Source organism: Vombatus ursinus, unplaced genomic scaffold (genome assembly GCF_900497805.2).
Source record: "Vombatus ursinus unplaced genomic scaffold, bare-nosed wombat genome assembly UNPS02010461.1, whole genome shotgun sequence".
NCBI classification, from domain to species: Eukaryota; Metazoa; Chordata; class Mammalia; order Diprotodontia; family Vombatidae; genus Vombatus; species Vombatus ursinus.
The window spans coordinates 4,617,491-4,628,057 of NW_020950239.1; positions in this window are offsets into that span (position 1 = coordinate 4,617,491).

Here is a 10,567-nt window from a genome sequence, read left to right on the forward strand (position 1 = left end):
GCTAAAGTAGATGGAAGTTGATGTAAATGAGGAGAGATTAACAATTTGGGGGAATGGGAAAGTCTTGCAGAAGGTAGGATTTGAACTAAGTCTTGAAGGAAGCCTTGGAAATTTAGAGTCTGAGGTGAGGGGACAGAACATGAGGGATAACCAGTGTGATGTGTGAGAGACTGCAAGCTGGATTGTAGAGGGTACAGAAGGGAATAAAATGTAAGAGGGTTGGAAAGGTAGGAAAATGCCAGGGGATGAAGAACTTTAAATGTCAAATAAGGGACTTGAAACTTGATCCTGGAAGAAATAGGGAAACCACTGGGAGGGTCAAGGGGTGACATGACCAGACCTACATTTTTTTCCGGTGAGGTAATTGGGGTTAAGTGACTTGCCCAGGGTCACACAGCTAGTAAGTGTTACTTGTCTGAGGCGGGATTTGAACTCATGTCCTCCTGATTCCAGGACCAGTGCTCTACCCACTGCACCATCTAGCTGCTCAGAGCCAGAGTTTTTTTTTCCTATGGAAGGAGCGTAAGGAGGATCAGAGAAGGTTCTAGGATTGCTCCTAAGGGTTGTCAGGGTGATGATAATGGATGACTTTTGTGAATGCTGAACTACTAGGAGGATAAGTGTATAGAGCACTGGCCTTGGAGTTAAGAGGACCCGAGTTCAAATCCAGCCTCAGACACTTACTAGCTGCATGACACTGGCAAGTCACTTCATCCTGTTTGCCTCAGTTTCCTCATCTGTAAAATGAGCAGGAGAAGGAAATAGTAAACCACTACAGTATCTCTGCCAAGAAAACCCCAAATGGGGTCAGGGAGAGTCAGACATGACTGAACAATGGCTGAATAATAATATGAGCTAAACTCTTTCTTTATTCAGTTCTTCCCCAGCACTGGTTACATTCTCCTTGCCTTCCTTTTTTGACCCCTTGGTGAACCATTTCAGCTCCACATTGCCATCTACACTCCTCTACGCTTTACCATTATCATACCATTATGCATACCTTGCCAGGGCCCAGCCTTGGATTATTCCCATCATCCACCACTTTTGCTCCTATCAGACGGAGCTGGAGTAAATAATGAAAATAATGGAAGAACGCTGACCAAGTCCACTACAGATTTATACTAGAGAAGGAAAACTATGCCGTCACTACAGCAAAGTGATTCTTTTATTCTCTAACCCTCCGCCCCAAAATATTCCCTATCCCATTCACCACAGCGGCTCTTTCAAACCTGCTCTTCCCTCCTCAATCCTCCCATAGTGTCCTCTCCACCCTGACCCTCACAGATGAGGTGGAATGATTGCCTCATACTTTACTGGGGAAAATGAGTCCATTTGCCTCTTTAGCTTCCTCGTCAGCCCTCCTGACGCAGCAAGGAGGCTAGTGTCACCAAATGGCAGAGTACATGGTGGGGTATCAACTGGAAGAAGACTGAGTCCAACTGCCATCACTATTCAGATGATGCTCAGATCTTACACCACTCAGATGTTTCCTTTCATGATCTCCTTCTTTACCCTGCATTTCACAATAAAAAGTGACCCTTCTTCTTACCCCTTGTTTAGTTACACATATCTAATTCTTTATTTCTACAGTCAAGTAAGACACAAGAAAGACAAGACAGCGCGAAAACTAGACCAAAGGCATCTTCACATCAAACTTCATCTACCGGCACATCTTCTCGAACTGCAATTTATCTAAATTCAGCAAGTCAACAGAAACTAAGGCCATCCAAGCCACATTATCATTCAGCTGTGATTCTTCACCCATGTGGTCAAATGCAATCACAACAAAATGTACCTGCTCAACAGAGAAGAAGAATGGCAAAATCTTTTTCAAATAAAAGTTTTTCAAAAGGACATGATTCAGCCAAACCTCCTATAGATCCACCTCAGAAGGATGGTGAAGGAGGATTTACCCAAATTCAAACTGTATTTGGGCAATCAAAATTTCATTCAAATATGGCTATTAAAAGAAAAGGTTCCCAAGCTACAACTGATCAGAATGATCTACAAACGTCTGGTCAACCCACTTATAGTTCAAGATTATCAGCTCAAAAAAAATCTTACTCTGCCAAATCCCAGCAATTTGGTCAGTTAAAATTCCATCTGGATGCGTCCAGTCAGCAAAAGCCGTGTCAGCGAAAACTGCGACCAAAGACTCTGACAAAAGGGAAAATTTGTCAGCATAAACCTCGTCCACAGATAGTTGCACACGGTAGACTAAGTCGACAACATAATCCCCCCCAAATTATATCACAGCAACGAAAAACTCAGAAAAAGACATTTGAACAAAGACTTTGTCAAGCAAAACACACTCCACAAAAATCTTCACAAAGGAAACCAGGTCACCGAAAATTTCATTCTCAGGAATCTGCACCAAAAATACCAAGTCAGCACAAAAACCAGCCCCAGACTTCCGCATCATCCAAAGCTAATCGACTCCAACACCAGATAAATGCAATCCATCACGAAAGACCTAGCCAACCAAAGCTACATTCACGCATATTTATTCAGAGAAGACTTGGTCAAGGAAAATCACATCCACAAATCCATGGACAAGGAGGTTCTGCCCAGCACAAAGGTGACCCACAGATACGGACAAAAGGAAAAACCCACAAATACAAACATCACCCAAAGAAGCCTGTGAAAGAGAGAACTGGTCAACCAACAAGACAGCAAATCAAACCCAAACCTAAAATACCCCGCCAGCATAGACGTCACCCACAGAAACATGTGCCAAGAAAACAGAGCTCCACCCATTTTCTTCCCCCTCGAATCTCTCAGCAACTTCAACCTAACTTATATGATTTTGGTGAAGATTCATCCATGGATTGGAGCCATACCTCTCATCATTATTATCCAAATCCTAGTGTTTATAATCAGCCTAATTCACATCATACAAGAGGAAATCCAGAAACCTCTAAAACAAAAAACAAATCTGACACTGGTATGGTCAAACAATCCACCATGGCTATCAAGACACTTACCACTAACACATCAACCAGTACCATACAACCCGATACTTCTATTATCTCTGCAGCCACTTCCTCAGTCAGTACAACTTCTGATGCCACTGCAACTGTTACCAATGCCCCTACTTCCGCTTTGCCAGTCTTTGTCACCAAACCTGCTGTTACTAATGAATCTGCCGGCACCCCATCTTCTGCCACCATGACTGCTATCACTACTGCTGTTGTTGGCACATCTACTTCCTCTGCTGCAACAGCAGGAGACACCACATATTTTATACCCACATCTAGCCCCACCAGACCTACAACCAGTATTCCTGATGCCCTAAGTACATCTGCTCCTTCTCTTCCAACATCTGGAGAAGACATGTTTTCTCTAATCACATCTACCCCTTTCATTCCTGATATGTCTGCGTCCACTGATGCCCTTAACACTATACCTGCTTCTGGAGTCACGTCTGATCCTTTCATACCTGCTGCCACTAAGAGCATTCTTGTTGGTGCCATCCATGCTAACACTAATACCATGTCTCTTGGCTCTAATGAATCTGCTTCCTCCAAATCAGGGTATGCTGCTAGAAGATACACCTCTAATAGTCTTTCTCCTTCTGACATCACCTCTGCTGCCTCTGACGTCACACCTGCAGACACATCTTTCACTTCCCCTGAATCAATAAACTCTGATGACACTAGTGACCTCATTGATGACCTCTCTACTACTCTAGCCATATCCAGTGACTCTACAGAAATAACTTCAAGTGGCCAATCAGCTTCCATCCTTGATTTAACAAACTCTGGTGAGGTCAGTACTGTATCTATTTCCACCATACCTGCCGGTGCTATGTAAATGGCAGCTACCTTTCCTATAATCCCTATCAAACAAGCTGACACTATGACCTCATCTTCTTCCTCTACTACCATTCCTTTAGACATTATACCCATTACCACCAAACTGACCCTGCCACACCTATAGCCATCAGTTCCCTAGCTTCCTTAACAAACCTTTTGCCACTGCCTCATCTTCTATCTGTATCTGTGCTGCTTCACTCCACTCCTCGTGCTACTACAGCTGATAACCCTCAACTGCTGAAATAACCTTTTGGTCACCACTGAGGAAAAGGTCGCACATGATGAAACTGCCATGATTGATGAAACCAGCACCAGCAAAGCAACCAGCGCTGGATGAAGTGTCATCAAAATTAATTTGATTGCATCCAACGCTCATGAAATTACTGAAGTTAATAGATAATAGTTAACTTACTCAATATTAACTTAGTTAATAGTTACTGAAGTTAAGATCATGGGTCTAGCATAGCATATGGAATTGATTGCATCTTTGCCGCAATTGCCAGAAATGATAACATTATATTATCCGCCTAACTATACTCTAGGAGTGACCATGTTCCATTGGCCACTTCTGCACCATCACCATACCTGACATATGTCCCCAGCCACACATCTAAAATAAAACTGTTCCACTGGACCATTTATTATTATATTGACCACCATATTACACCTGTCACCATGAAGATCTAAATACTACTAACTCCATTTTGCCCCAGTCTAGAACCCACACAATTCCTTTCTCTCCTAATATACTAACTTTCTTGCCCAACTTCAATAACTTTCATTTGTAATCAATATTCCTTTGAAATTACATGGTATAGGCTAAAGGTCTTGGAGATTCTAGAAGAAAAGAGCTAATTAAAGAAAATGAAAGGACAACATTGCCAATCCTATAATTCCCTCACTTCCATGAAATCATGAGTGGACACATTCACAACAACGTTTTAGAACTGCTCTAGTGAACTACCACCACTGCATGGTTATCACAATCCAGCAAGACAATGCCAGACTTCCAAAAGAACATCTAAGACTGAGACACCCAGCAACTACTCACATCCTTCATAGCACCTTGGGCCGCTCCAATAGTGGAAGGCCAAGGTGTAATTAGGCAACTATCCCTCTCTGAATCCTCCACCATTACTCTTCTGATCTCCACCTATTCTCTCCAACCAAACCAAAACAAAACAAACCCTTTTGCTCTCCAAGTAAATGTCACAATGCCTTCTGGATTAAGATAAGAAGGGCAACAATCATAAAACAGTAATAGAGAGGGTCCACTAAAGAGATAAGCAAAGCAAACCCTGCTGAAGCCTGAATTCATGAAGAAAAGTCAATATGACAAGTTATCAGTGACAGTTTTTTTTTTAAACAATTAATGATGCCTTCATTAACTAAAGGTTTGGATGATCATCATCTCACAAGTAAAGTTACATTCTTAGAAATTTGTGGAAAATGAGAGATAATTATCTTTGTTTGATGGCAAAAAGGATTCTGCTTGAGGGATATATCACATCTAGAATTCTACTTTTGGAGACTACATCATAAAAAGACTTAATGGTACATGATGATGGCTCACAGAGAAGATCAAAGTGATACTTTCAGAGGCAACTACAAGAATGTTTTCCAAATAAGCAGAGCAAGAAACAAGAGGATGTGAACTTAAAACAAGGAGTGATCATAGTAGTTTGCAAGAGCACAGAGAATTTCTCTGCTATTTCCCAAGATCATTGGTCTTTGAAACAATTTACCCTAGTCTTTTGAGGAAGAGCTTTCTGTTAAGTAATCAAACAATGCTCTGGGAAATTATGTGAATTATGTAACAAATGCACATTTATTTCAACAATAATGGTTAGCTAGCTTTACACAATCAAGGTATTCCTGAAAGGTTACAAGTAAATTGACATTAAAAGCCATCTTATTACAACTGTTATTTGAATGAATCTCATATCAAAGATAATAATTGTCATCTATTTTAACGTTGGGAAAAATCTGAATTTTCATAGGTTGACATGGCTTAAAATCATAGTATTAAACAGTAGATTTATGAATAAATGCACAAATATGCAGCATGGCTTCTGAGTTGTTTCAATGAATTTCTTTCTCAAAACAATTCTACACAATTTATATCCAAATCACAATTTGTTAAAGAACCCCCTGAAAGTGTAGCTGCGAAACCATCAACACTGTCTATCTCAGTAGTAGAGGACATAATGGCCATGCAGTCATATTTCTTTTCTCTCAACACTTTCAACTACTCTCAACAACTATGATTTGATATGTCTGCATTTAGTGATACTGATTACACATTTTCATTGTATATATAAATATAGAAGAGAGACATTTAAATATTTCTTCATGAAATACCTTTAAAATCAAATGCACCCTAGAGAAATCTTAATTCTTGCATAAAAAATCATATTACATGCAATGTTTAGTACTCACAATTCATCAACTTTTAAGGTCCATGAGGCAGGGGCTATGTTTTTAACCTCCGAATCATCCCTAGTCCCCAGCTCAGCTCTCTGTACATAGGAGATGCTTGACAAATCTCTATCAAACTTCAAACAGAGGAATAGAGAGCCCTGGGGACCCCAGCTACTAGACCTCATTCAGAAGTACCCATATTTAAATAGAAGCAAAACAATACCACGAAATTGAAAACAGCCTCCTTTGAATGATCCACTGCTTTGAATCGGACACATCCCTTTCACTTTCCCGTTGTGGACGTTATCAAGAATCTGATCTACAACCTGCAAATTTGTGACTTGATACTATATTTCTATTAAGGCAACCTAAAATTACGCCAGGTTTTTGGCAGCCAAGACACCTGACTGACTCACTTTGAGTTGGCAGTCGATTGAAAACTATACCTCTTTTTCACATGAACTATTACTAATCCAGTAGCTTCAAACTGTGCTTATTTGATTAACCTCTAAAAATCTAAATGGAAGGCTTAAAAACGCAATCCTATTAAATCTCCTTTCTTTAAGCTTGGATTGATGGTTCCTGCTTGTAGAGATATTTCTGAATATTCCTTATGTCATACTATTGCACCAGTGCACTTTCTCCCAGCTTTTTGTCAATTAGATTTGGTTAGCATATTTTTTGCCTTGATGGTGTTTACGGTAGTAATGAGGAAGCTGGGCCCCATCTCCACAATTTCTTCTTCCCTAAATGATGTCCTTGGGAGCGAGGCTAAAAAGCAAGTTGGTCTAGGCTAGAGGCTTGGGGAAGGGGAGGGTGTCATTGCTATCCCCAAGGCTCTTAGGTTCAGGACGCTGGGCAGTCTCCATCAGGGTCTGAGGAGAAATGGTGGTCAGGGTAGTGGTGGTAGCTAGGCTTGCCTGATACATGCTACCTCCTGTCTTCAAGGCATGATGTTGCTTTAGCTAGGCTAGCTTGCCTGCCCTGAGCTCTTCATCAGCCATAACACGAGGTAAAGGAATGGTGATTGAAAAAGAACTTGCAAGATTGGCTGAAACAATTTTGAAGTTATCAAGAAAATTACTCAAAATATGTATGCACCTCCACTTTCATAACAATGAGCTTTACCCCAAATATGTATTATTCAGTGAGATATTGATGGCAATATGAAGTCATCGCCAATAGCAAGACATTTAAAAAAATAAACATGTCCAAAATCCTATTGTTTTATCTATAAAAGTTTCATATCAGGAATCCCAAATATTTTGGAATTATGATTTTAGCTATTTTAAAAGCTTTTTAGTGAAGAGGTTCAGTGGCTTTTGGACCCATTTGTTAAAAATAAATAAATGCAAAAGCTTCCAATTAATTTGCAAAAATAGTATTGAGGAAGAGTGATATTCACTGTAACAACCACTAAAACCAAGTATGAAAACAAGTTTAACTTAGAACCAGACTTTCAAGTCTTATATCTCAGTGTTAAGCCGAGATTTTCCAAAATAATGAAGCATATTCAATCACATTCCTGTTATTAGTAATGACATCTTGGAGCAAAATTTGTTTTAGAAAAGGTTATGCTGATCTAGGAGTGGAAAACAGAAAATTATTTTTGCATAATAAAAGTGAAACTGTGTCAATGAGCTCAGGGTCAAGAGAAGTATTTCATTTAGGGAAGGAAGACTCTTCCTGACCTTGTAAGTGTTGATTGACACAATCCCCTATATTTAAACAGGAAGATGGAGGCTCCCCTTGGCATGGATGCCCCTTTGACCTACCGCCAAAAGTGTGTTCAAGTTCAAAGTCAAGAATAAGGGAAACTGGGCAGTTATGTGGCCATATGTACCCATGCACAGGCATTTCCAGGGTCTCCAGTCTCCACCGTAATGTCTCTGGGCAAGGGTGAAACCATGACCCTTTATATGTGCATGTTGTCCCCTGGCTGGAATATAAGCTCCTTTAGGCTGTTAGGGACAGTTCTGGTTTTGTCTTTGTACCCCTATGTGCTTAATTAATGCTTATCGATCTGGGAAACAAGGGCATCCTAGGAGAGAGGCTGCAGAAAACTGCCTCTCTGCTTTTTGTATGAGTTACTCTGGCCTGGTAATAATTGGTTCAGCATGAAGAATTCAGGAAAAATGCTGGGGGTGCAGGAGTACTTAAACAAATTGCAGGCATGTTGGTAATATTGAAAATCAATAGATGAATGTTTGGCCAGACCAGAACGAGAAATGAATGACACACACAATGAGAAAACTCTCAGTCTAAAGCATACAGAATTCCCAAACCCAGAAGACCTCTGTCTACCTTGAACCTTAGAAAAACTGAAGTTATAACACCTTACATGACATAAGAGCATCTCTGTATCAACCAACTGAGACCAGCATCCATGAGAGGGAATGAAAATCCCCGGTGAGCCAGATGCTGTTTTCTAATCTTCCCGTGAGCCACAGTGTGGCAGCTGTTGACATGGTTGCCATGCCAACATTATACAGGGCATCCCAGAAGGCTTAGGGGTCTTCAGCTTAAAAATGCACTAAGATATTTGGAATACCTCACATATTATTAATTCCCTGACATTGCTCTTAACAAAAAAAATGGCAAGAAACAACACAGGTACATAGTGGAAAGAAAACTGGATTGGAATTCAGGAGGCTTGGGTTCTACAGTGTTACTAACTAGGGCTGTGATTGGACCTCTAAGATCAGCTCTAAGTGCCTTGCTGCTTCTAATGCATTGTGGCCCTACATCGATTTTCACATAGTTGCCCATTGTCCTACTCCCATATCATATCCATTTGAACTTCAAATCATGACTTGATAGTCACTAATTAAGGGAGAGGCAGCATGGTATTGGGTAGAGTGAGTCAGCTGCAGAGTTAGAAAGACCTGAGTTCAGGGGGCAGCTAGATGGGACAGTGGAGAGAGAGCACCGGCCCTGGAGTCGGGAGGACCTGAGTTCAAATCTAGCCTCAGACACTTAACACTTACTAGCTATGTGACCCTGGGTAAGTCACTTAACCCTAATTGCCTTGCCTCTCCCCCCCAAAAAAAAGAAAAAAGAAAGACCTGAGTTCAAACTCTGCCTTCAATCCATACTGGCTATGTGACCTTGGACAGGTTATTTAACCACTCCATGCCCCACTTAACTCTACGCTTTGATTGTTCAGTTGTTTTTCCATCTTGTCCAACTCTTCATGATCCCATCTGGAGTTGTCTTGGCAAAGATACTACAGTAGTTTGCCATTTCCTTCTCTAACTCATTTGACAGAGAGGGAAACTGAGGCAAATAGGGTTAAGTGACTTATCCAGGGTCACACAGCTAGTGTCTGAGACTGGATTTGAACTTGGGAAGATGAGTCTTCCTGACTCCAAACCTGGCACTCTAGCCACTGGGCCAATTGAATCACTAATCAGAAAGCAGCATACATTTGTAGAGGGAGTTTCCTCACCAGAAGTTCCTTTTACCAATTAAATCATGTCTGGTTTGCCTATCCTCAATGTGTACACACACACATGTACACACACACACACACACATCCCTCCCAAAATAATTACAGTATAAGCGAGTATTTGATTGGGTCAAACATATATTCGTTTGCAGAAGTTCCATGCTGACATTGACAGGGGTACTTTCACCAGATTGGGACCAGTTCCAAGGCTGTGCCATCTGAGAAGTCATGGCCATTGAGCATAGAGATCGCTGTGATGCCATGGAAAGAGCCCCAGATGTTGAGTACCCAGCTCTGCCATTAATCACCTATGTGACCTCGGATGATCGCCTTAGCCCCTGTGACCCGCAGCCTCCTTCTCTGTAAAATGAGAGTTATACTGCATAACTTCTATCTCTAAATCTAGAATTCTATGAACCATCCAAATCGTTGGCTCTTTCTGGTTCCTTTCTGGTTGACGGGTTCCACCCGTCATTTCTTAGAGAAGACACAGCTGCGTTCTCTGTAAAGGGAGTCTCAAGGTCCGTCTGGGCTGTGCTATTCTGTCCTGGGTCTGACACAACCCGATGGAGAGCTGACAAGAGCCAATGATGTCCAGTCACAATAAAAGAAGTAATGAGCATCTAGATTTTTGAGCCCAATGTCAAGCTGAAAGCTAGAGAAAACAGTCAATAAAACAAAATGGAGGTCTTTAATCGGGGCATGTGAGCTGCAGCTGGGGTGGCACACAGCAAGTGCTGGGGTGCCCAAGGATGGGGCTGGGAACAGGGTTTATATAGATTACTGAGGCAGAGGGAATGGCCAGGCTGCAGGTGGGAGGGGTCAGACAGAGGGAATGGCCAGGCTGCAGGTGGGAGGGGTCAGACAGAGAAATTGGCCAGGC